This window comes from Gymnodraco acuticeps, unplaced genomic scaffold (assembly GCF_902827175.1).
Source record: "Gymnodraco acuticeps unplaced genomic scaffold, fGymAcu1.1, whole genome shotgun sequence".
Taxonomy (NCBI): Eukaryota; Metazoa; Chordata; class Actinopteri; order Perciformes; family Bathydraconidae; genus Gymnodraco; species Gymnodraco acuticeps.
In genome coordinates this window covers 184,126-210,000 of record NW_022990082.1, presented here as the reverse complement: position 1 = coordinate 210,000, position 25,875 = coordinate 184,126, and the positions used below count along the sequence as shown (strand labels likewise).

The following is a 25,875-nucleotide window of genomic DNA, read 5'->3' as shown; positions in this document are numbered from 1 at the left end:
GGTCCAATGTTTTCTCTCATTTTAGTTCAGCTTTGGACTCCACCAACTCCTGACTCAAACATATGGCTGACAAATGCTTCTGCTTAATGCTAAACTATGTTCGCCAGCTTCATTAACTTTGTCTATCTACTGTTTTGCGCTGGATAAGTATCATATATTGTGTTCTTAAAGCTGCATTCACATGATAGGCGGTAAAACGGCTCTACGCTGGCGATGCCGTTGTGTTTCTATGGAAAGAGCTGCAAATGTATCGCCAACCACTGCGCTCAAAGTTCAAGTTATTTCAACTTTGACCTTGTTTACCGCTGACCTTTTTGACTTGCAATCAATCAGATAACAGCTGTTTGTAGCTAGCAGTGGACATAATCATTGGACGAAACGTAACTAGCTGTTTTCAACACAAGGCTATGAGAACAACCTTGCAAAACAAAGACAAATTTGATTATGAATGCAGCTTAAAGCCTTTTTGCCTACTGCGTCTGCATACAATGTTTTGTTAATGATGAAATTGAACCTAAATTAGCTAAAAAATATAAAATACTTCATGATGTCATAGTTATCTGTGGGTAAGGGCGAGCCCTTTCTCGTTACACATTACTTGTTACATAAATATACTGATTTTTGGAATTTCAGCATCCTTAACTGATAGATTCGTAGATTCATCTTCTTATTACAGACACATGCATTTCCTAACATTTGGACTACCTATGCTGGAAAATGTATTATCTCTTCAATTTACACACGGCATCTATTGCACGTCTGTCCGTCCTGGGAGAGGGATCCCTCCTCTGTTGCTCTCCCTGAGGTTTCTCCCATTTTTTCCCTTTAAACTGTGGGTTTTCTCCGGAAGTTTTTCCTTGTAAGATGTGAGGGTCTAAGGACAGAGGGTGTCGTTTTTTCTCATACTGATATTCTGAACAATCTGTGCTGTTGTATTAGCTGTAAAGTGTCTCTACTGTAGGCTATTTTTATTATATGTACAGCACTTTGGCTCGACCAAAAATCGTTTATAAATGTGCTATATAAATAAAACTTGATTTGATTAACAAGGAACTATCCAGGAAATCTATGACCAATTAAAAGAAAAATATATTCCCTTATATTTCAAAGCAGATTTGAATGAACATAACTGAAGCTGAAAATGAAACTCCCTCATGTCACATAATGACAGTTTGTGAGGACAGGTACAGTGATTCAATACGAGAGACGCTGACAGACAGAGCACTGACTGAGCTCCACTCAACTGAAACAGACAACATTATGAAAGCTAAAACCAGATCAGACACAGAAAGTGGACTCATCTAAGGAGAGTTTGCAGAAGCATTTCACCTTCAACATTCACAAGTACCCAAGTTCACTGAAATGCTGAAACACGCACAGCTTGCGTAGTAGTGACAACACATACTGTACTCTGTGGAGGTGACTTTAGTTGTCGGGATGTTTGCCTGGCCTGCAGACTCCCATAGACACGACACCAGAGTGACCTGAAGAAGAGCAGGAAACTGTGAGTGGAGATGAGGTAAGCACCAAGTAGAAGAAGTCAAGGTGAGATGGGTAATACCAGCACAATTGACAACAGGAATTTACAGATCAATTTGTATTATATGAGTAATAGGCTTATTCGTGTTCTTGCTTATTAGAGGAGAGTGTAATCATGTTACAGTGTCTGTGCGGTAAAAAAAAAAGGTAAACATAGCAGCAGGTTAACTAAGCCTTTACAACTAATGCATATAAACCAAATAAACTAGCTTGGTTGAGTCTATAGAAAAAAAATGTTGCATGTTGTTGTTAGCTTTATACATAAAATGATTATGTGTAAAAACAACATGTTATGATATAATGGGAATTAGTGTGCTGGACTTTATGTTATTGGAGACCAATGACTTCCCTGAGTCTTGTTGCCAGCTCCAGGAAGAATCCAAAAATATTGCTTTAGAGCAGAGGATTTAAAAGTAAGTAATAAGTAAGCAGTAAAGAAAAAGTGCAACAATATGATGGAAAAAGTCAGCCAAGGCTGTGAGAGAATCAGTGTAGTCATTAAAGGAATGGTATGCTCATGACACTCATTTTTAAATAATTATCATCCGATAAAACAGACCAGTCTCTGCCAGTCTTCTTTTTTTTTATTTTTTTAAATCCGATGACATTATCTATGGAAGCCCATTTCCGCCACTTGAAAAAAATAAAATCCCCATGAAAAGTCATAATTATGAGATAAAAAAGTCGAAATTATGAGATAAAAAGTCATAATAATGAGATAAAAAAGTCGAAATAATGAGATAAAAAGTCATAATTATGAGATAAAAAGAGACACTTTGTCACAACAGACAAACTAGCAGCTCTTTGGCTCGAATTCTCCTATTTATCTTGATACGGAAATGGATTGTGAGTACATTGAGGACTACTTTAAACGTGGATTTACAACAGATGTAATACTTAATTTGCTTGCTGATTCACATGGAGTAAGCAAACGCACCCTTGAAAGGATTTTAAGCAAGAAGCAGCTCTGGCGTCGAAAGAATAAAACCGATGTGGCTGAGGTGGCAACCTTCATTGAACAGCAACTGGAAACATCTGGTCAGTGTCATGGTTACAGATGGATGCACCAAAAATGTTGGTTACATGGAATTGTGACTGACAGAGAAACAGTGCGAATACTGCTACAGTTATTGGATGGTGAAGGTGTTGATCTGAGGTCAAGAAACAGACTGCGAAGGCGCATCTACCACAGCTGTGGTCCAAACTATGTATGACACATTGATGGTTACGACAAGCTTAAGCCATTTGGAATTGCAATCAGTGGATGCATTGACGGGTTTTCCAGAAAGATGATATGGCTTGAAGCTTACAAAACAAACAAAGACCCGAAGATCATCGCTGGCTACTTTATTGATGCTGTTATCAATGCTGGTGGGTGCCCTGCCAGACTCAGACTTGATTTAGGAACAGAAAATGGCCATATGGCTGAAATGCAGCAGTTTTTGCATTTTTCTGAGAACCAAGCTGAAACAGACAATGTAACCTTTGGTCCAAGCACTGGAAACCAACGTATTGAACGATGGTGGCTGACCTTGCGAAGTGAGTGTGTCCAGTTTTGGATGGACTTTTTTGACAAACTGAGTGTAGATGGCTACTTCTCAGACAACTTCTTGGACAAGTCCTTGATCCAGTTCTGCTTTCTACAAATAATACAGGTACTTGTCACATTATGAAATAAATAAATGTTGAATGTGGTGAATATTTTTAAAGAGCCACAAATGACCATGTGTAAAATAGAAATTGCCTGTTTTCCGTGGAGAGAGTGAATAATAAGTTATTGTTTCTGGCTAACAAAAATATGTGGGTATTCAGAGTAGCTGTGTCAAATAAGTAGGGTTTATTTTCGGGTTTATCCACCACATTTTTATAGCTGTTAAGATATAACATTAATTGCACTGCTGCAATTTAAATTTTACAGTTATTAATATGATTGTGCCAACCTACCATAGTACAACTAGAAGACACATCTCACAAATATAACAAACCATGGGTCAGGAGTATACTTGACTAAGGCAGTAATCACCACTGCCCAGTATTTTTATACATTCTATTTGACTGAATATTATTTGCCTCCGAGGAAGAACTTAATGAGGTTGTATTGACTTGGAACAATCACAGAGTCCGTCAAGTCCATAACTCACGATCACCCCATGGACGTCCCTCCATATTGCATGCAGTCCCTCATCTGTATGGAGGCAGAGATTGTTTGCACCACGTGGACCTGGAGAAAGTTCAAGTCTGTCTTGATGAGTGTGTGTTCAAGGACTTCCCATGTGATGAAGATGTGTTCCATATCTGTGTGGATCTAATGTCAGAGTATAATCTGAAATTAACAAATGATGTGTTTGAAACTGTTAACCTGTATATCACACTCAGACAACTGATGAACAATGAACTGGATCATTAACTTTCCTGGGGCAGTGTCACAATTTATATTTCAGAAATGTGTATTTGTTTCCTGTTTCATTCCAGAACAAATTGAAATATATATACTGATTGCAATTGTCAGAATTATGATATACTTTAACCTGTGATGAATGAAAATATAATTGTAGCTGTTTGAGACACGTCAAATATGTACCAAATATTCTCAGTACATATATTTGTATGTACACACAAACAAAGTCATGTGTTGCCCTTAGATTGACTATGTGTAAAAACAGGATACAAATGCAAAATACACACATGTATTAATATAATTATTTATTCAATTATTTAAACAGATAGCATACAAAATTGCTGTTTTCATTCATGCTCCATTTATCTGAATCCAACCAATCAGCTGGCAGACTTCAATAAACCTCTGAAATCAAAATTGCTGTTTTCATTTTGACTGCATTTTAATCTAACTTGCTACAGTATCAGCAATACGAGAGGTGAATTATGTCCAATAACGTGTCACCACACTATAAACTATACTCCAAATTCTCCAACTAAGGAGGAAGGGGAGCATTATTTCATTTTATTAGATTTTATTGATCTTGTAATACTTAAAATAGGACTCTTGGTTAAGTGTGTGTGTGTGTGTGTGTGTGTGTGTGTGTGTGTGTGTGTGTGTGGTGTGTGTGTGTGTGTGTGTGTGTGTGTGTGTGTGTGTGTGCATGTGCATGGTGCGAGAGTGAGCGAGCGTTTTTATGTTTCTGGAAGTAAAACGAAGCAGCAGAAAATATAGGTCTGTGAAGTATTTTGTGTAACAAGAAGAACTAAACAAATGCAACGGCCTCTCTCCAGTCATTTCGATATTATTGAACCTGAAGCTTGTTGCTTCGGCCCTGGGAGACCACAGAGTAATCCCCTGTTTCCTCGACTACGGTCTGGGAGCCGACAGGAAAGTTCAACACATGCATAATGAATGCTATCCATGCTATCTGACTGTACCACTTCGGTTTGGTGATGTTACTGAATAATCGCTATGGCATTAGCATTTCCCCCAGAATAGCAAACTGAAAAGCGATAAAGAACGACAGTGCAATGTACAATTAACGCATGACTTTTTAACCACTGCGTTACATGTACTGTAGGCTACTATAATTAGTGGTGTATGTACCGTAGCTGAGATAACATTTACGGGTTAGTTAGGCTAGCAGCAGCAGTATGCCTACACTATTGTCATTAGTGGCGTGAACGTTACCACAAAACTATAGGCATAGGCATATTATAGTTCATAACAGGTAATGTCAAAGCTATGAACTGCATTGTTGTAGTTTAGCTGCAATATAGGCTATATAACATCTAACATTTACAAAAGTCACCTTATTTAGGACTAGATGCCGTTTGCATGGTGGAGAGCAGCAAGGTGATGAAGGGACCTTTGAAGACAGCGCCACTGCAGCGCATGCGCACTTCTTATCTCATAATTATGACTTTTTATCTCATTATTTCGACTTTCTTATCTCATAATTATGACTTTTTATCTCATTATTATGACTTTTTATCTCATAATTTCGACTTTTTTATCTCATTATTATGACTTTTTATCTCATAATTTCGACTTTTTTATCTCATAATTATGACTTTTCATGGGGATTTTATTTTTTTCAAGTGGCGGAAATGGGCTTCCATAATTATCAGTGATTTTAAATTGATTAATTACCGAAATAACATCAACACTGTGGGCGGCGTCATTTTACCGGACGTGACGTAAACCATGCGTTTGGTTTCGAGGACACGTTGATGTTCATGTTATTTACTGTAGTTACTCTCTTCAAATATGCCTCATTGTATCGCGAAACATTGCCACAATTCAGATAGGAACAATCCACGGAATGCTCGGTTCCATCTGTTGCCAAAAGGTAAGCGTAGGAAGTACGTTCGGAGGCAGTGGCTAGCGAAATGTGGCCGGCCCGAACCGAAAGATCCACAGGCGCATGTATGCAGCGAACATTTCAAGTTTCCGGACGACTACTCTGAGAGTATGATAAAACATAACATGGGATTTATTGAACAACCATTACTTAATGGAGATGCAGTACCATCGGTCTTTCTGGTGTCATCACCGACCAGGACACCAGTTCGGCCAGTTGAGAAATCGCCCTCTGCAAGTGTGAAGCGACGGAGGACCAGAAGTAGTGCTCGGAGTAAGAATAAGGTATGTTATAGCGCATTTCCATTGCAGCGGGTAGCCCCGTTTAAACGTCCTTTATCGTCCAGGCCAGGCCAGTTTTTGGTGGCCTTTCCATATAGCGTAGTACCGGCTAGTGGGTATTTCCCCCCAGTTTTTCCGGTCCCATAAAATCGTGGTTCTAGGTACACCATTCATGTACAGGTCTTCCTACTCGCCTCCCGAAATCAATTGCACGAGTAAAGGGATCGTCTCCAGCAAGATCACCGTGCTGTTCATCCTCATCGTCACTGTCCCTGGATTCCTGACGGTTCTGACTACTTGGCTCGAACCTGTATGGCTGAATTCCCCCATCCAATCTCTTCATATTGCTCAAAACTTCTTCCTCGGCTGACGAGTCCAAACTCAAATACTCCGCCATGTTTTCGTGTGTTTACAAAGTGAACGCATGGATGATGTCACGACCATCACGTGACTACTGAAAATGGCCAAAATGGCAGCGGCCTGACGGAATATACAGGTTTTGATCAAAAAGAGCTATAAAATCATTATTTACCGGGGAATATCGCTGATTTCTTCAGGGTATGGTTTAAACATAATGTTTCACTAAATACTGAAGTTTTGATTAATTATCTAATGAGTGGAGCATTCCTTTAACTGACATAAACATACAGTTAGAGCTCACTGCAACATGTGCTTTGTCAGCTCCTTGTGGACATGCTAATAATATGTTGTGTTAGTATTGAGGTTGAAATAGCTTATGTGAAATAAGGCATTATCGTAAACAGAGCTTTGAAGCTGGCTTATTCTTTGCCTTTCTAGCTGTAACATGATGCTAGCTGGCATCTGACCCTCTCATTTGTATCTGTCTTCACTGACTCTGAGCATCATGGGGTCATCATTCCCACTGGAAAGCAAGGAACCGTAGTGCTGTGTAGTTAGTTTGTATCACGTCACTTCATGTTGAACGTCTCATTAAATCTCCTCTGCATCTGGTCTGAAATGGTTGGGAACTGAGGAAAAGTGAACGCTGCACAATTTTCATTTTCCAGTTGGATAGTTTTTATTTAGTCCTGGTTCCACTGTCCATTGTTAAAGATTCTTTGAACATCCCGATTTGATTGGCAAAAACAATAAAGAAAATAAGAGTTTCTTTCGATATTTGTTCCCTTTCTCGCTCCTCAAAAAGGCCATACAATTCAGAAAGCCCATGTCATCGTAGGCTGAAATGTGTTGCTCTTTCATAGATATTTTGTTCAATCCAATTAACATCTTGCAACAACGCCCACACAACCAGAAGAACACATAGGCTACCCATCACCTATCTTTTTGCATTTTTGTAATGAATAGAAACAACATGAATCAAAGATAACAAAATCAAATCAAATATAGACAGACTGTTCAGGAAAGAGCAGGAGACAAATCTAAATACTTGCAGCTTTGTTCTAAATGTATGTTTCCTAAAATACCTACAAACTTTAAATTGGATTCTTCTTTCTTGACAAAAGCAATCTTGCACTATAACACCAGTTTCTGATTAAATAGGGCACATCTGTGATCAAATTTGTATTCTTCTGCATCCAGGTGGAAAAAGCAATATCCACAAGTGTCCCTGACCAATCACTATCCACATGCAGTCGGTATGGGATTACAGAATAATGACAGGCTGATGAAATGACCTGGGCCATCCCGCTCTATGTTATGGTCTCTTGTTCATATTCCGGCTGAGCTTGTTTGTTTGGCCTATTTCACTGTCCCACCCTCTAGTCCTGTTGCCATCGGGAACTGCCACACTGCCCTGTCCACTTCCTGTCTCTTCTTAATGTCGCTGCAGCAAAGACAGCAAACTCTACATTTGGGACAACTCCCTGTCGAAAAACAGACGGGGCTAAAATGGGACCATGTTCATGAGGAACAAGTGCACTGTTGCTTTTTTACAGCCTTCACACCAATGAAAAGAGCGGGAAATATTCTGCTACTGTTACAATACAGTAAAGTGTGTGCACTGCCCGCATGTTTGTGCTTGTGCTTTAGGGCTGCACAATGAACCTACATTTGATCAGAATCGCAACATGGACTAGTACAATATCAAAATCGCAGTAAGTGCAATATTTTGTTTGTTATATAGGTTTTTGTGGTCTGCAAAGGCAAAAATTGCCATGCCTCCATTGGACTCCTTTGTTTACTTCTATTAGCTAGCGCTCCAACACATTGTACATAGGCAGGACAAGGGGCAGGACATTTCTAAGCTGTTGACTAATCACAACAGAGCTGGCCAGCTAACCAATCAGAGCAGCCTGGGCTCTGGTTTCAGAGCACAGACAGTATGAGAAAAAACCGTTTTGAACATTAAAAGCATGTAAACGTGTCACAGTAGAGACACAAAATAAAATAATTTGAACCTAGCATTATATGTCTTTAATATGTTTAAATGTTAATGTCAATGATGTTTCAAAAATGATAATCCCTCGTCTATCGCATTTGCAATATTAGTCAACATAAGCACACACAGTTATTTTTTTCCACATCATGCAGCCCTGGTGTTCCCGTTTTCATCCCTCCACACTGAGCCTAATAATGTGCGAACAGTGATGACTGGGGTTGTGGCATAATTATCCGAGAGTTGTTAATTACAGGAAGTATTCTGAAGCAATTATAGGTTCTCCAGCCACAGCGCTGGCACTGAATCTGCTCTCACGGTACAGAGAAAAAGGCTTTCGACACTGTCAATCACCCCATTCTGATTGACAAGCTAAAAGCAATTGGTTTTGATAAACTATCGGTGAGCTGGATGCAATCCTACCTGGAGGGGAGAAAACAGATGGTGGAGGTAAACGGTACTCTGTCCCCCCCCCTCCCAGTGAGCTGTGGTGTTCCACAAGGAAGCATATTAGGTCCGTTACTGTTCCTAATTTATGTAAATGACATGTCATCAGCATGTGACTGCAACTTGTTCCTGTTCGCGGACGACAAAAACACCCTGAAAACTCTGGCAGGAGCACTCATTCAAGGGTACTATGACTATGCTTGCACGTCATGGTACCATAGCACCTCCAAGGCGCTAAAAATAAAACATCGCAAAATAAACTGGTCAGACTACTGCTTGACCTTTCATCTAGAACCCACCTCACCTCTGCCCACTTTGACAACCTAGGATGGCTTAGAGTAGACGACAGAGTACAGCTACTTGCAATGGGCCTGGTCTACAAGATCCACTACACCTCTATGGTACCCATGTACATGTCAAAATTCTTCCCAAAGGTCAAGGAATACCATGATCATAACACCAGAGGGAGCTCCACAAATCATGTGAAACCCAGATTTGGCACAAAAAAGGGGGAATACACGTTTCGCAATTATGCCACATCAAGGTGGAACGCTCTTCCCACAACTGTAAAGGAAAGTAAAACTATACTTACCTTCAAAACCTCTCTTAAAGAGCACCTTCGGGGGAGAGCATTGCAAAACTGGCCCCGGTAATGGTACAAATCTCAACCTGTCGTTCAATGGACAGCTTCCCCCCCCCCCCCATCTATGTATATACTCGCATTTTAGACTCTGTTACTAACTGTATATCTGTCAGAGATGTTCACAAGTCTTTTTTTGCAAGTCCAAGTCAAGTCTCAAGTCTTTGGTTACGAGTCCAAGTCAAGTCTCAAGTCTTTGTGGGGTGAGACTTGATCAAGTCTCAAGTCTTTGGTCACGAGTCCAAGTCAAGTCTCAAGTCTCTAAAAAATAAAAGTCTCATGTCTCTTCTGGTTGTAATAAGCCTTCTATTGTCTGCTGCTATCCAGTCTGTTAAGAATACTGCACAGCTATATCTAAGAAATTCAAAGCATTTACTGTATTATTATCACTCCTATATCTATTAGCATACAGTATCAGTACTGATTAGTTGTATGTTATATGATCACTTTAAACAGGCTATTGCAATGCAATATGAGGAAAAACATCACACTTTAGCTAAATGCAAACAACTTATAAGCAAAACCCTTCAGAATCAGAAATCAGTATCACAAATACTTTATTAATCCCCCGCAGGGAAACTGTGTTAAAAGTACTTAAAAGTAAACATTTGTTCTGTGCCATTTGCAACTAAAAAACTATTGCTGCAATATTATCTGAAATATACTGAACTGGTGATATTAAAACATGACCTGTTCCAAAAGAGATATCTACCATTAACACTATTTACCAGCCAAATGCTGGTAAATCATGCAAGTGGCTGGTACTGTATGTTGCACGCACCAGCCAAAAATAACAATGGCAATCTATTGAGTGGCTGGTAACATTTCAACATTCACTAGGCTAGCCATTTGGCCAGTGGACAAAAATGTTAAAATGTGACCTCTGCAACCGTATTTTTTTAATTACACTGGGTCTCTAATGACATCTTTTAAGTCTACTATAAATAAACATATTCCTCTATCCTCTCACTCAAACCCAGTAACCTGATAAACCTGTAACATTAACGTTACGTGGTCAACAATAAACCTGTAACCCGCCTATAAACCGACAGATGTATGTATGTATGTAACTATGTATTTTTCTACGTTTAACGTTAGCCAGTAGATGGTGGCTGCGGAACGTAATGATTAACGTTACCGACCTTTTTTATGTCATGTCAAGAGTTGGATGTCAACGCCACTCAACGCAAACAAGTGTGACAAGCAAACATTCACTCATCTTTTCAAATATTCAGTTACAAAGCTAGTAGCAAGCTAAGTTAACATTACATAGCTGATGCTGAGCTAAACATGTTTGCTAACCGTCCATATGCGTTAATGTGACCGACCTCTCCGGGTGAGTTTTCAAGTGCCTGATGACATTTGACGTTGTTGCACCAGCATCCTTGATTTTAATATTGCAGACTTTGCAGTGTGCGCTCCTTTTGTTGGTGCCGCCGGCGTTTTGTTCGAAGTTTTTATAGTTGAACCTAATTACAAGCGGTACAGCTGCAGGTGTGCCGCCGGTCGCCATGGTGTTACCATAATGTTAATGTTAAAGGTGGGGTAGGTAAGTTTGAGAAACCGGCTCGAGATACACTTTTTGTTATATTCCATGGAATGCTCTTAACATCCCGATAGCCGGCCCGGCTAAAGTAACTGGATGGCCTACCTGCCTGTCAGCCTCCCATCGGGGCACAAACTTATCTCGTGCCCTCATTGGTCATGTGCGCGTTCGTGTGTGTTGGAGGAGGGGCTCTGTGAGGAAGTGGCAGATTTTCTCCGGTTGTGTATTTTCAAATTCTAGCGATCTCGAGCCGGTTTCTCAAACTTACCTACCCCACCTTTAATACGCCAAAAATAGAAAACACAATGATTGTTCACGAGTCCCAAAACACGAGTCCAAGTCGAGTCCGAAGTCTTTTGAGCAGGAGTCCAAGTCAAGTCTGAAGTCTCTGTGTGTGCGACTTAAGTGCGACTCGAGTCCGAGTCACAGACTCGAGTCCCTATCTCTGATATCTGTAGACTTGGTATGTCTTAAATGTCCGGTTAGGATGTATTAGAACGAAATCTAAAATGAAAATTGTAAATAAGCCATCTGTATGTCAAATATGTCTTATATGTCTTAAATGACATGATGAATTGGAAATGGGGGACCCTGATGTAAACAAGACGAAAGTCTTTCTCTGGTCTGCATCCCCTTAACAATTGTATGTTTTGAGCTGTACTGTACTGTACCCAATATACAAGCTGTTAATAAACTTTTCAATCAATCAATCAATCAATCAGACACAGAGAGACTCTCAGCAGCTAATTGTTGATTCATCTTCAAACATCAATATTACATGCAGTGCTGTGTTTTCACGGATATGACCAAGGCATTCATTTTAAATCACAACGTATTTTCTTTATTTGTGCCGGTTGAATAATGAGGGGATGGATGTTTATAATAATAATAATAAATGATATTTATATAGCGCCTTTCAAGGGACCCAAGGTCGCTGTACATGGTGGACAAACAAAACAAACAGACAATCAACGGGCAAACCAAAGAAATAACTAAAGGAAGCCAGGGGACCAGAAAAGGGCTAGGGCCCGAAAGGCCAGGGTGAACAGGTGTGTTTTTAGTGATAATTATCCAGGGAGGCAGCATTACCGATCTCGGCAGGAAGTGCATTCCAGAGGGTGGGGGCCGCAACACTGAATGCCCTGTCACCAACAGTTCGGAGGCGAGAGCGGGGGATGGAGAGCAGGCCCGTGTCTGAGGACCGCAGACTCCGAGAAGGGGTGTAGGGATGGAGGAGGTCCGATAAGTACTGGGGGGCGAGGGTATGGAGGGACATGTACGTGAGGATGAGTGTTTTGTATTGAATCCGGGACTTGACCGGCAGCCAATGTAGGTGGATGAGGGTGGGGGTGATATGGTGCCATGGCTTGGTGTGGGTGAGAAGCCTGCAGAGTTCTGGACGTATTGGAGCCTTTCCAGGGTTTTGCTGGGAACCCCGGACAGGACTCCATTGCAATAGTCCAGACGAGATGTAATGAAGGCGTGTACCAGGGTTTCTGCCACAGAGTCAGAGAGAGAAGGCCAGATTCTGGCAATGTTTTTTAGGTCGTAGAAGGCGGATTTGGTGACAGATTTGACATGCGCCTGGAAAGAGAGGGTGGTGTCCAGGATGACTCCCAGGTTGCGGACTTCAGTGGACGGGGAGATAGAGCAGCCGTCAATGGAGAGAAGCAGGTCTCCAACCTTCTGGAGCTGCGTCTTGGGAGCCACAATCATGAGCTCTGTTTTATAGCAATGAGCAGAAGTAGAAGAGGTAGTAGATCTTGTATCTGTGCCATGTATTCTGAGAGATTAGCTAATGCAACCAGGAGCTTCTAGTTGAAAGAAAGCAGGAAGTCAAGTGTTTGAAGAAAGGAAGCAGTGGAAGAGAAAGCAGCATGCATGAAGGTGTTGACCATGAAAAACAAAAAGGGAAAAATAGGAAGAAAGAGAACGGGAATGCCTTTAAACATTTATGAGATACAAGGACCAGTGGCGGCTGGTGGAAAATATTTTTGGTGGGGCTTTTGATATAGTGAGTAAACATTTTTTTTTTGGGAGAAATGACCCCTTAAATTAGGACTTCTGGTGATGTAATGGCGCGTTTCCAGTGCAGCGCGGAGCTCGCTTTAATGCTGCGTTCAGACCGGACGCGATGCGAATATTCGCTTCGCTCTAAACGCTCCTATCGCATCGCTCTAGTCGCTCGAGTTTCACCGCGGCTGCCAGCTGTGTTTACTCGCATCATTCAAACAAGACGCGCTGGCTCGGGAGCTACAACTACAACAAAATGAACATATTTTACCGTGATTAAATTGCAATACACGTTTCTAAATGATGCCGACGTAACAACATACTGATACCGGTTAGTAAAAACCATGAATTAATGCTTTGAAAAGTCTGCAGACAGACGGCAGGCGAAAAACCTTTTAGAATGCTTGTTTTCTGAATGGAGCTTGGCTAAGCTAACGTTATATATGTTCCGACCGTCCACACTCACAACAACGGCCTATACAGACATAAATAACCAGCGACTGTATTCTCCATGACACAGACAGTCTGTGGTTTGTACTTGTTTAACTTTTGTCTAGTTTCTGAACAGATCGTATCTGTTTGAAGAGCAAGCATGGGAAACAAAAGATAGCATTTACCTATTTGCATCGTTTGCATCCAGCTAGCCTCGTTGATACGTTTTGTCTTTTTCACGAGCTTGCTGTGATATATACAAATCGGGTTGGTCCGGTCCAAGGTCTTTAAGTATCAATTTATCTCCCAAACTTCTCCTTTGGAAAGGATTGGAGAGTAGCTCTTGCACGGAATTGGGTGCGGACCGAGGTCCGGCGACTCCACCTGCACACCATTCTAAATACTGCGTCACCTTGGTCACTCACGAGTCTAAAAAACAACTCACGTCACGTAAGCAACGTGGGCGCCAACGTGAGCGCCCTCGTGACCAAAATATTTGACGGCGCTGATTGGCTGAAATTATGTTTCGGCGGCACAGTTTACTATTGAGACTTTTGCAACGTGCTGGTTGCTGCTGTTTGTCTCGGGGGCTCCGCCCGGTAATGATAAACTAATGCCATGGGCAAGGCCAGGCAGGAAACATGTGACTTATCAGTAACTTTAGACATCGTAACACAATTTTAAACGAGATTTTATTGTAGATTATACATTTTACTGATACCAATTGTATGATATTTACCTTGTTCATTAAAAATAAAAATATAAAATATATATATTTTTTTATATATATTTTTTTAATATATTTTTTTTAATTTAATATTTTTTTAAATATATTTTTTTGAATGTGAGAAGAGGTGGGGTTGCGCCACTAGCGCCCCTATGGGCCGGCCGCCACTGACAAGGACGCTAAATTAAACTGGAAATAGAAACAGAAGAAGAACAGAACAATTTACATGTTTTGAAGAATGACTGATGAAAACAGAAAGCAGAGATGTGCGATGTTTTAGGGAAGGTGTTGAGGGATTATACATCCTGACAGAGCCATGAAAGGAGGAGCGACTGTGAAATGGATTTGTCAAAAGCGAGGCACTTCAGAGAAACACAGACTGTAACCGTGTGTGTGTGTGTGTGTGTGTGTGTGTGTGTGTGTGTGTGTGTGTGTGTGTGTGTGTGTGTGTGTGTGTGTGTGTGTGTGTGTGTGTGTGTGTGTGTGTGTGTGTGTGTGTGTGTGTGTGTGTGTGTGGGGTGTCATGGGATCGGTAGTTGACAGCTGCACTCCCTTAACTCAAGAGAGATTCCATCAACTCGCTGCTGTCCCTGCAACGACTCGGACAAATAAATATGCACACATAAATTATGCTAAATGCAAAAATGTACGTACATACAAACTCTCAGATGAGGTTATGAAAGGAGATAAAAGTAAACCTCGTCAAATGACACACGTTGTCAACTCCAGTGACGAAGGATGAGTGAGGGGAGACAGAAGGAAGGTGGAGGAAGAGCAGATTGAGGTTAAACGGAGGGAGGAAAGAGATCTCGGTTGTTTTCCTTAAAAGCTTCCAGGAGGAAGAGAGAGATGAAGCGGCACCAAAGAGCACGGCTGTTGATGTGCTCTTCACAGAGACTCACATTTTCTAAATAAAAGAGGAACCCAGACATGAGCCTCAAATGACGCTTCAGTGGGAAATTTACCCCAAAGCAGACAACAAACGTCAAAAATACCAGAGTAGAGGATGAGCAATCAGTGTCCTTAAAGGGGATCGCTGTGCCACGCCATCGTGGTTATCTAGCATGCAGAGGGACCTCTTTGAAGTCTCTAGGTACAGCTATGGGCTCAGAGTAATTGGGCCCTGCCTGCACATTAAACATAGATCTGCTTCGACATCACACAGGAACTAAGCATCGGATGCACTGGGATGAAACGGAATGCTGGATAGAGTAAGAAACACACACTGCACCGCACCAAAAACATAGAATAAGACTCGACCCTGCAAACAGACACAACCTCAGAGCTACATCCTGATGTGGAAATTATTCACAGCCTCTTTTGAAACAGTTTACTCTGACATGTAAAAGCAGTCTTCCCGACTTTGAGAAATCTATTGAAAGTGGTACTGATGAGACAAAGCGAGACGCAGTGGGAGGGTAAAAAGAAAATGATTTGAAAGAAAGCTGCGAGTGTACATGGTGTATAGGGGACAGACGGGAAGGAAAGCAGGCAGGGATGTCTTTGAAAGATCTAATGCAGGCTATGGCAGCGAGCTGTCACACAGGCCGACTGTCATGCAGACAGGACGATTAATGTTTTTCTAAGAAAAAAGATGAATAATTCATCACAAACCAATGAAGGCTAGTGAAGAAGAGAGGAACCTCAGCCCCATGCAACACTGTCTCGCTGCGTCTCTGCCGGCTCCCCATGATAAATTCATAACCCTGATGTGCAGGAGCATCTTGTGCTCTTCACCTCAAAGTGTGGCAAACAGCACAGATACAAGTACACCTGTCAAACTGAGGGAATGTGACGGGGGGGGGACTGAATAGACACAGACATGTTTTGGTACATGCACATGCATGTGAGATATTCATAGACACACAAATCCACAGATTGTGATTTAGTCTGACAAGCATAACCCTTTACTTCTCAGAAACAGCACGCAACCCGCCTCCACAGATATTAATGGACTAAAGACAACTCACAAGCAGAATATCTACAAGGTCCCAATAAACAACAGTAGAGAAACTGACCACAGCTGGGTGTCAGATGATCATAGAAAAGATCCTCACAGACTTACTTTGATCAAGCACCTCTGACAGGCAAACCAAATCCGTATGTTCCTGAAGAATGAGAGGAAGATGAGAGGAAGAAGGCAAGGGAGGAAGAGGAAGCACAGTCTGCGAAGCACCTACTCATCACACCCATCTGTCACCGTTGTACATGGACACATACAGCTGCAGATTTATCATTTCAAATGATGCAGAAAGAAAGCAATGTAGAGATTTTTTTCACGCTTTGACTTCCTTTTCAAAGACGAGTCTGGAAAAAAGCTTTTGCCTTAAAATATGTACTGTCTCTCTGGGGCTTCATGAAGAGACTCACTTTTTACAACAAAGTCTGCACACTAAAAGGGGTAATTATTTTTTAGATATCTATCAAAAAATATGCTATAAGATGCCCTTTATTAGCTTTTCATGATATGATTCAAACACTGGATACTAACTGGACTGGTATTGATAATGCACGCTCTGTATGTAAAATTATTACAGCCATCAACTTCAAATGTAATCAGAATCCAATGATGTCAAGTTAAACATTTTCGCAATATATCCAGATTAATGAGAACACTTCAGTTTCTCGTCAAAGTAAAAGGTCACTTGGTTCAATATCAACACATCTCCATAATGAAGAAATGTGTTTCTGTCAGCTGGCAGATGGTCTAAACGCCTTCCAGCTACAAGCTCAAAAGCACTAATGAACACAATGAACACTAAAGTGCAACAGGACATTTCTGACCTTGGGTCGGTGAACCATCCGCATTATTAAGACTTTGTAATCCCTCTGGTGCTCAAAATCTCAAAGGACGATGCTAATTATCTCTTGCATGCATTAAGCGGTAGTTTGGTAGCTATACTGTATGTTCCACCAGAAGAGAATTTGTTCCACCAAAATACTTGCAACAGCAGCCTGAACATGTGTGACTAATACAAGTAATAGCCTGTCACATAAACCCCCATAAAACAGCTAATTGTCCTTTCACACTGTGTTTTTTGCACATATTAAACAAATATATAATGTGTTAATAAGTGAGTTTCTGAGGTGCTGGTAGGTGGATTTTGTTACTTTGGGAAGGAGCCAGACAAGCTATTGTTCCCGGTTTCCCGTTTTCAGGCATTGTGCTAAGCTAGGCCAAGCTAACCAGCTACTGTATCTGAATATTTGCAATGGAGACTGGTGTTATTCCTCTTATTCAAGGAACCCTGTGAAACATTTTTTTTAAAATCATGAATTACTCATTTCAATTTGGAATAGGTCACTGATTTTGATCTTACACATGCAACCAGGGTACAAATTAGCACCATTTACCAGCCAAATGGAGACACACATGCAAGGGGGAAGTAGATTTGCATCACCCATCAGCCAACAACACAGTGGTGATCTATTGTGCTGCTGGAAAAATGTGAAGTTTGAAAGTTTGCACCATTAATGCAACCTTGCAAAAGTAAAAAAAAAAACTTTAAACCGATGAAAAGGAAGGTAAAATCAAGTGAAGTCAAAGCGAGTCAGCAGCCTCACTGAGCAGTTCACTCTCATCGCTCAGTTCTCTGATCTCCACTTCAGGAAAGCGATTTGATCAATGATTATCTGATCTATGTTCAGTGGCTGAAAAGGAGATAAAAGACAGCTTTAGCTCAAACAGTGTGATTCACAGAGTAGAGAGACTGGGGAGCATCGGGGGTTATGGCTGATATGAAATATAAAAAAAGAGAACTGTAATCTTTGCTTAAACTGATGGCTCACTGGGATATACAAATGGGTTCATAAGGTTCAAAAGCCACATTCTTAATCAGGAGTGAGGGAGGAACATAAGCAAAAACACATACACATTTTGAAAGCATTGATTGTCGAACTTGCTGTTCACTCTTGGGAAAGGACCCATTTGAAGAATAATCAATTGATAATGCGCCTAATACCCACAGTGTTAAGTGCATCTGACCACAACATGAAAAGTTCTCGTTAGAGTCTGAGTCATTAGTAGGTTCAGGACTGATGGGTCATCACGACGAAAACAAAAAAGAGCTAGCTTTGATCGTCAAGCACTTCAAAATCAATTAGGAGAAGCTGGTGACGTGATGCGTGTGTGCATGTGTGTGTGTGAGCAGCTGCAGGCATCTGAACTTAATTACATTTCAGGATGTTTTTGGTCTAAATGCCACAGAGTCATTTGTCGTTTCAGGCTTGAGGCAAAAGGAAATGAAGAAGTGTGAATGTATGTGTCGTAGCTCAGACCTTTGATTCAGTCTTACAACAAAAACACACCGCATGGCACGTGTTAATTTAATCTTTTTCATAATTACCTAATTAAAGACAGCTGATTAAAGAGCTCAATAGAATATGTTTGTAACTTGAGTCAACCCGTAGGACACAGCTGGCTCTTCAGTGGTTCAAAATGCAGAAAGCCACGTCTGCCGGGTTCAGCTGCTGCATATGTGGTCCATAACAGAGCAGTTAGCTGTTATCTACCACTTGGTTTGTAAAAAATCGAATCAGTATCTAGTGATTGAAAGCTCCTTGAGATATAAGCTTTTATAAGCAATTGATATCCTTTTTGAAACATGGAAATGTAACTATTAATACTCTGACAGTTATTGATGAAATACAGGCTTAACTTAACCCACCAAAAAAGAAGGTGCAAACATCTGGATTTTCAGAGACCATGAAACCCTCTGCCTGATTTTTCTTGCTGTATTTGGGAGATTTCTGGGATACTGCTATTATAAAAACATAGCAACCAGGTGCCTGATTGTAGAAATGCATCCAATACGAAATGGCGGACTAAGCCCTGGAAAAATGCAAAAACAGTGAAGCTTGTGAAACGCCAAGCAGAAAAATCTAATCAAGAGTGAGTCTGTTTGGCCAATTCTACTTAATGTACCTTTAAGTATAATCTGTATTTATATGCCCCTTCTCACAGCTTAGATAGTTCCTACCTTCTGTTATTTTACGCAGGACAGTTGTGAGTGTAACAATAACAGAGTAACATCCAATAGTAGAGTTGTGAGTCTGATGTGAACCCCCCAGAGGAACAGTAGAAGTTGGATATTTCTGCTGTCTTGCAGTGTTAATGTTGATTGAAGTAGATTATTTATGAGAAGCTCCAGCCCACTTCTGTCAAAATAAGTAAATCGACTTCTTCTGTCAGCACAAACAATTCAAAGCGGTACGTTTCCCGGGTCTGGTAAAGATGGTACTTTTCTGATGAGGTGCCTTGAACTCCATTTTCTGCAGCACTCTCATGCGGTCGATCCATACCGGAGAATATTGTTTTATGGAGGGACGGTTGCATCACTTCAAGCTGCCAGCAGCAATAGAAATACATAAAATGAAATGAGCCGTAGGGAGAGACAAGTATATAAACTACATAAATACCCAGCTCTTCATCCCAGTGCTTGAGACGCTTTGCTCTCTGTTTCCAGACTTAAAAATAAAAGGTCTCTTATATGGTGTTGATCTTTGAGTGTAAATGTACATAACAAGGATTTTCAGTGTTGCCTCGCACTTCCAGAGGAGCATTGGGCAAACAGAATGACTTAGTTTAGAAAGCAAAAGATGAAGAGTAGTCTCGTAACTCCTTCTTGAGTGAGTAAGCATTGCCTATTGAGACTCCTTAGCCTCACTTTTAGTACTTACGTAATACGGACATCTCATCACAGACTCTACCTTCCAGAGACCTCAGGAAACATAAAATATGTAGCATCCAAAGAGCAAAGACTTCTCAGACTTTTCGCTGTTTCTCATCTGTACCACGGCTCTAGTCATCCTGAACCGGTACAATAAAGTCGCAAAGGACCTGTCATCGGCTTTTGAAGTCAATTTAGCTGAGAGACTTCTACGAAACATACAGTAGAGAAAGGAACTGGGGGAAAGCATTGAGAGGTGAAAAAGTGTAAGGCAGCCGACATAAATGGTCAGAGCTTGGATGAGTGCTTGTGCTGGATGATCTTCTAGTACTGTGGCAGTGTGTGTACTCTGCCATACAATCTATAAATAGGTTCAGCAACTAGACATGCATATTAGCGAAAAATAGAGCAGTTTTGAATTATAGCGAAATATATCTTTTAAGAAGACACTGGTATAAATCTTCAAAAGGCTAAACCAAATTATGTGGAAGATAAATGGACTCCTCAACATCAGAGCACTTTTATTAGTCTGCTTTAATGCACTGAGTTGATGTATTGCTTGGGCTTTGATCCAGTTGGTTAAAAAAAACGAAGCTCTGTTTCTAGCTCCTTTAAAGTCATTTTAAAGAAACTGCACCTCAATACAACCTGCAGTATGCTCACCATTATTGTACTGCTCTACTTTTGAATAAAAACCATTATATTAAGCTCAGCTTCAAATTACAATCTGGAAAAACTCTGTTGTATTCTCTACGGCGGCAACAATGGCGATAGGCTGTAGTTGCAGGTGCGATAGATATGACCAAACAATGAATGAAAAACTTTAATTCATTTAAAATGATTACTTTAATTCCTGACTGTATATAGATAGACTGTATATAAAAAGAGGACGTACTCACCCATTGTTTTGTGGATAAAAGTTTCAAAGCCCCTAGCTTGTTTTTTGGAACTATTTCTGGTTATTTTCACATCATTTTTAACCATTACATATCCGTTTAGAGAACTTGCTAAATAATTCCACTGTGGACGACACTCTTTAGATCTGGGAAAAGTAATTAAGTTAGTCGATGCTCTGCACATTGATTTCACATTCATTCGGCTCTAGGGATGCACCTAAGCCTTTTAAAAGGGAGTGAAAAACCCTGAGTGCCAGGGCTTACTTGATTGAGGTGTTGCTCAACTCATTACATTTTACAGAAAATAGGATGTGGTCTTATAAGGATTTATCCACATTTTAAATGGGCTACATTACTAAGAAAACACATGTTGCAATCAGGGCCGTCCCTCCCTACAGGCCGATCATGCAGGCTGCATGGGGCCTCACATTGCACAGGGGGCCTCGGCGTATGAGATCGGCTTGTGCGCAGTTCTCAGCGCGGTTCTCAACGCAGTTCTCAACGCAGTTCTCCGCGCACTAATGGAGATGCAGTTAATTCCAGCATTCTTTATTTACCATTCATTCAAGTATTTTAGGCCTTTTATCTGCTAATGTACAGGAGGAAGAGTGATAAACTGTCTGTCTAGTTGGCTTACATAACAGTTCAAGTTTACAGCCTAAAAAACATGGAGCCTTTTTTCCCCTTTTATTCATTTTTATGTCAATTTGCAAATGTCATGGTGATGCTCAGCCTCTCCCCTTAACTCCTAACAGTCATCATCATGTCAAACACAACAAAGAGGAATACTGATATAAATGTGTGTGTGGTTGTTGATACATTGCTGACAGAGGGAACTACATTTGAATACAGATTTAAGAAATATCATTTTTTGAGCATGTCATAAGCATGTTTTGTCTTGACTATATTACAACTATATTATAATAAAACAATATAGTATTTATATTATTGAATTGATTATGATTATGATTATTAGAAGTAGTTTATTTGCATTAATTATATTTCAATCTTTTTTAGGCTAGTATTATTCACCTGTAAACGCATACTGAACGACATACATGCATATTTACCATTTACCTCACTGTATAAAAAAGTAACTGTGTTGATAATAATAATAATAATAATAATAATAATAATAATAATAAACAGGAATTATATTTGCAAAGTACTTTGTTTCCAAAAAAAAACATGTCACTCCTGTCGGTTGGGGGGGGGCCTCATCTCACAATGTTGCTTGGGGCCCCAAGTTGGCCAGGGACGGCCCTGGTTGCAATGCTGACTTAGTATGTCAAACAAGTACATTTGACTTAAAACCGGATAAAATAGCAGGAAGATCCAATCTTAAAGGGGCCCTATTATGTTCATTTTCAGGTTAATATTTGAATTGTGTGCCTCTACTGTAACATGCTTTAATGTTCAAAAAGCTCTTATCATACTGCCTGTGCTGCAGCACCTCTTTTCCCCCTCTGTCTGAAACCAGAGCCCAGTCTGCTCTGATTGGTTAGCTGGTCAGCTCTGTTATGATTAGTCAACCGCTTAGAGATGTCCCGCCCCTAAGCCTATCACGTGTTGGAACGCTACCCAATAGGAACTCAAGTGTTACAGAGTGATGTCACTATGTTGCGGAAGTAAACAAAGGAGTCCAATGGAGGGATTTTAGGAAAGGTGTGTGTGGGAGAGAAACCCCCTCTGGAGGGAACTTTGGGATGTTAGTATTTGCAGACCATTTACATGCACAACAAAGCTATATAACACATTACAGGAAATTAAAACAAGACAACAACAAGACCCTTGTTTTACCTCGTATGAAAAAAATGGTAGTCGACATCTGCCCTAAGGTAACCAGGTCAGCCAGCTTCTATCATCACAACAAATATGAAAAGACGCAATCAAATTTGTAAATAAAAGATTTGTAAGGCCCAAATTCTCTCTAAACTCTGCAATAGCTTACAGCCTAATCTGAACATCTATAAAGGCATTACAGTAGTCTGTGCGTTGGAGGACGGCCAGCACACAGGGCTCTTGATCGTTCCAGCTGGACATCTTAACAACGACAGCTGACATGCCAGCGAGCCTGCAGGTATCTGACAGCCACTCATAGGGGCGCTCGCTCCTCTTCCTCCTTCTAGTCCTTCCTCCTCAGCCCACATACTCCCTTCTGTAGGAGCAGCACTACCCTCCTCTTGCTGAGAGCGGATGCATCTCTGCTTTACTTCCCTCATAAATACTCCAGAGTTGAAAACAATGAGGCCGAGCATTGGCAGTGTTCAGCTGAGATAATATCACTATTGAGCACGGCTGACAGCTTGATGTGCGGCAAAAAGCATCAAAATGAGGAGGTAAGTGTAGGAGTAGTAATGGACAAGACTAACAAGTCTGATTCAACAATGCACTCTGAGGGCCACATAGACCCGTCAGCAGACATTTCATTACTGACACATAAATCTGTCAAATAGAGAGGCTAAGTGGCACCTCGGGTACCATTAAGTGCTGTTGTATAATTGCATTCACTTCAACGCTGGTTTGCTCATGTTGATTTTTAGACAGTAGCAGCTAATGTGGCTTTCAACAGCGTGTGACGACAATGACACATGTGTGACAAGTATAGTTTTAACTTGATGAGATAAAAATGAAAAATGGTAATTGAACATGAAAGCACTTTCAATGTGCTTTTCATTAAGCCATTATTTCACACACTAATGGCGGCTATAAAAAGCGATTGCACATCATTTTTCGAGTCATTTGCTAAATCATACTTGAACATGGCAAACAGGACTGATCAACATTTGCCCAAAGACTATAATTCCCCATACATACAACATATGTGTACCTAATCACGTCACAGGATTGATGCCTGAGATGTTTAATTGTTTGGTTAACAAATCAGGTAATGCTTAATTCACTGCACACAAGAAGCGAACAGAGAGAGGATGATAAAGTGTTGGGGTTTTAATTACAGAAATGTACTGGCAATGAAAAATTATAAGATGCCCGTTTCAGTGGATCTGTGGGTTTTTGCATTACTGTGATTGGTTTCGCACTCATTTAGGGATAGCAGTGACATCATTCAAAGTAAGTGCCCAACGAAGTGAAACACTACAAGAACTGCCTTCTATCAAGACATCAAAATCAGGGTAGAGACCCCTGTTAGCCCCTGGTAGTCAAAGAGTTTAAGGCATTCAACATGAATTTCTGCAGTTCGGATCGTGCCAAGTACTTTTGATGCATGTCACTCCACATTAATATCTCCCCTAAATTCCTGTCTCTTCCCTGCTGTCAACTTTCTAATAATGCCACGAAAGCTACATGAAGAAAAACACTTCATAGTTGTGACTATCAACAAATGCAAATATATTTCTATGCAAATCCAAATGTAAATGTGCACTTAATGACATGTTTTGCGATGTATGTAGGCAAATGTATGCAAGAAATGCCGGGACGGTGGTACACACTGACAGATGAGGAATGAGATAAAAGAAAAACTGTCTGCAGACCTTTCTTATGAAACAGTTTATTTCTGGAACTGCACAAAGGACTGAACAGAGAGACAGTTAAGGCACTAACAGAGATGGAGAGGGGCTGAGAAAACACAGGCAAAGGCTCAGATGTGTCACAGCAATAACAGGCACCGAGCCTCTTACACTGAGATGACTGCAGGGATCGATCAAAGGCTGCCTTCTCCTCTCTGCCCCTCTGATCATTAAATCCTAATTGAGAACTGGCAACCAAAGACACACACGCAGGCACACAGAGAGGCTGCACTCGCATGGATGAAACATCTCATGTGGATGACAAAAGAAAAGCACGGGCGGCGTGAGATAATAAGACCAAATGTCCATTTGAGTTAGAGAGCAAATCGATCCGCCTGGACTGCACCATGACAGAGTGAGAAGAGGCTGAGGGGGTGAACTAGTGTCACAGTGATCAGGGGGTGAATCTTACACTCAGCCGGTCATCATGTTTAAGTGACCATTGAGATCTGGATGAGAGGAGAGTGGCAGCATGGGGAAAAAAACACAAGAGATTAACCCCATGTCTCTCAACTCTCTGTGGTAAAAAGTGCCAGACAGCACATCAAGTGGACCACCAGATGATTGTGTGTATGTGGTTGTGGTTGCATGTGTGAAGTTGGCTTACCCAGGACTAGATCTTGCACATCTCTCCTTCCATCTGCAAGCCTGGAGGTGCTTAGATCACTGTTGGCCGTCTGCTCTGTCTGAGTCTGAGTGCAGGATGATGTTGCTCCTCCAACACTGAGCTTTCTCCTCTTCTTATTCTTCCAGCAACAGCAGCTGTAGTACTGGACTGCATTCACTCACCTTCCTCTCCTCTCATCACTGCTGTTGAATTATCTACCGCCCCCCAAATGAGGTCCCTCTCCGCTCCTCTTTGTGGGAGGAATGCAGCAGCAGCAGCAGCGGCTCCTCTCACCGCGGGATCCCGGCGCTGTGTGTCGGTGAAGCGGTTAGCTCTGCCACCGACAGCGGCATGCAGCTCGGACTGACGGTGCTCTCGTTATTGGGTTGCATGTGTATGAGTGACCTGGCATTTACGTGTGTGTGGGACGTAGAGCGTTGCATGTGTGTCAGCGTGTGTGTCAGCGTGTGTGTGTTTGAAAGAGGACCCGGCTGGCTCATTCTCTCTCTCTCTCTCTCTCTCTCTCTCTCTCTCTCTCTCTCTCTCTCTCTCTGCTCTCTCTCTCTCTCTTCTCTCTCTCATCTCTCTCTCTTCTCTCTCTCTCTCTCTCTCTTCTCTCTCTCTCTCTCTCTCTGCTATCTCTCTGTCTCTCTCTCTCTCTCCTCTCTCTCTCTCTCTCCCTCTCTCTCTCTCTCTCTCTCCTCTCTCTCTCTCCTCTCTGGCTGTTTGGTGCTGCCATTGTGTGGGGGGAAAACGAAAGATGAGAACTCAATTTAAAAATTAATCTCACTTTAGCTTTCTGATGGAGGGTTTACTCACAATACTCTGCAGGGACTCCACTGTATGAAAAGCAATGTTAATTTAATAGTATGCTTAAATAAATATGTG

General features: G+C 41.2%; 1 protein-coding gene across 2 annotated transcripts in view; it reads right to left on the bottom strand.

Moving 5' to 3' along the window:
- lingo3a (leucine rich repeat and Ig domain containing 3a) overlaps window positions 1–25,447 on the bottom strand; it is a 50,976-nt gene extending 25,529 nt beyond the window's left edge. Inside the window, exons 1-2 of one of the 2 annotated variants that reach the window (XM_034216309.1) lie at window positions 24,988–25,447; window positions 1,406–1,484 (exon numbers count right to left, since the gene is read on the bottom strand). The gene's annotated coding sequence lies outside the window, so the exon portion shown is untranslated. The remainder of the gene's footprint in view (window positions 1–1,405; window positions 1,485–24,987) is intronic. The other variant, XM_034216310.1, reaches the window with a different exon arrangement.
- Between the last annotated feature and the right edge of the window lie 428 nt (window positions 25,448–25,875).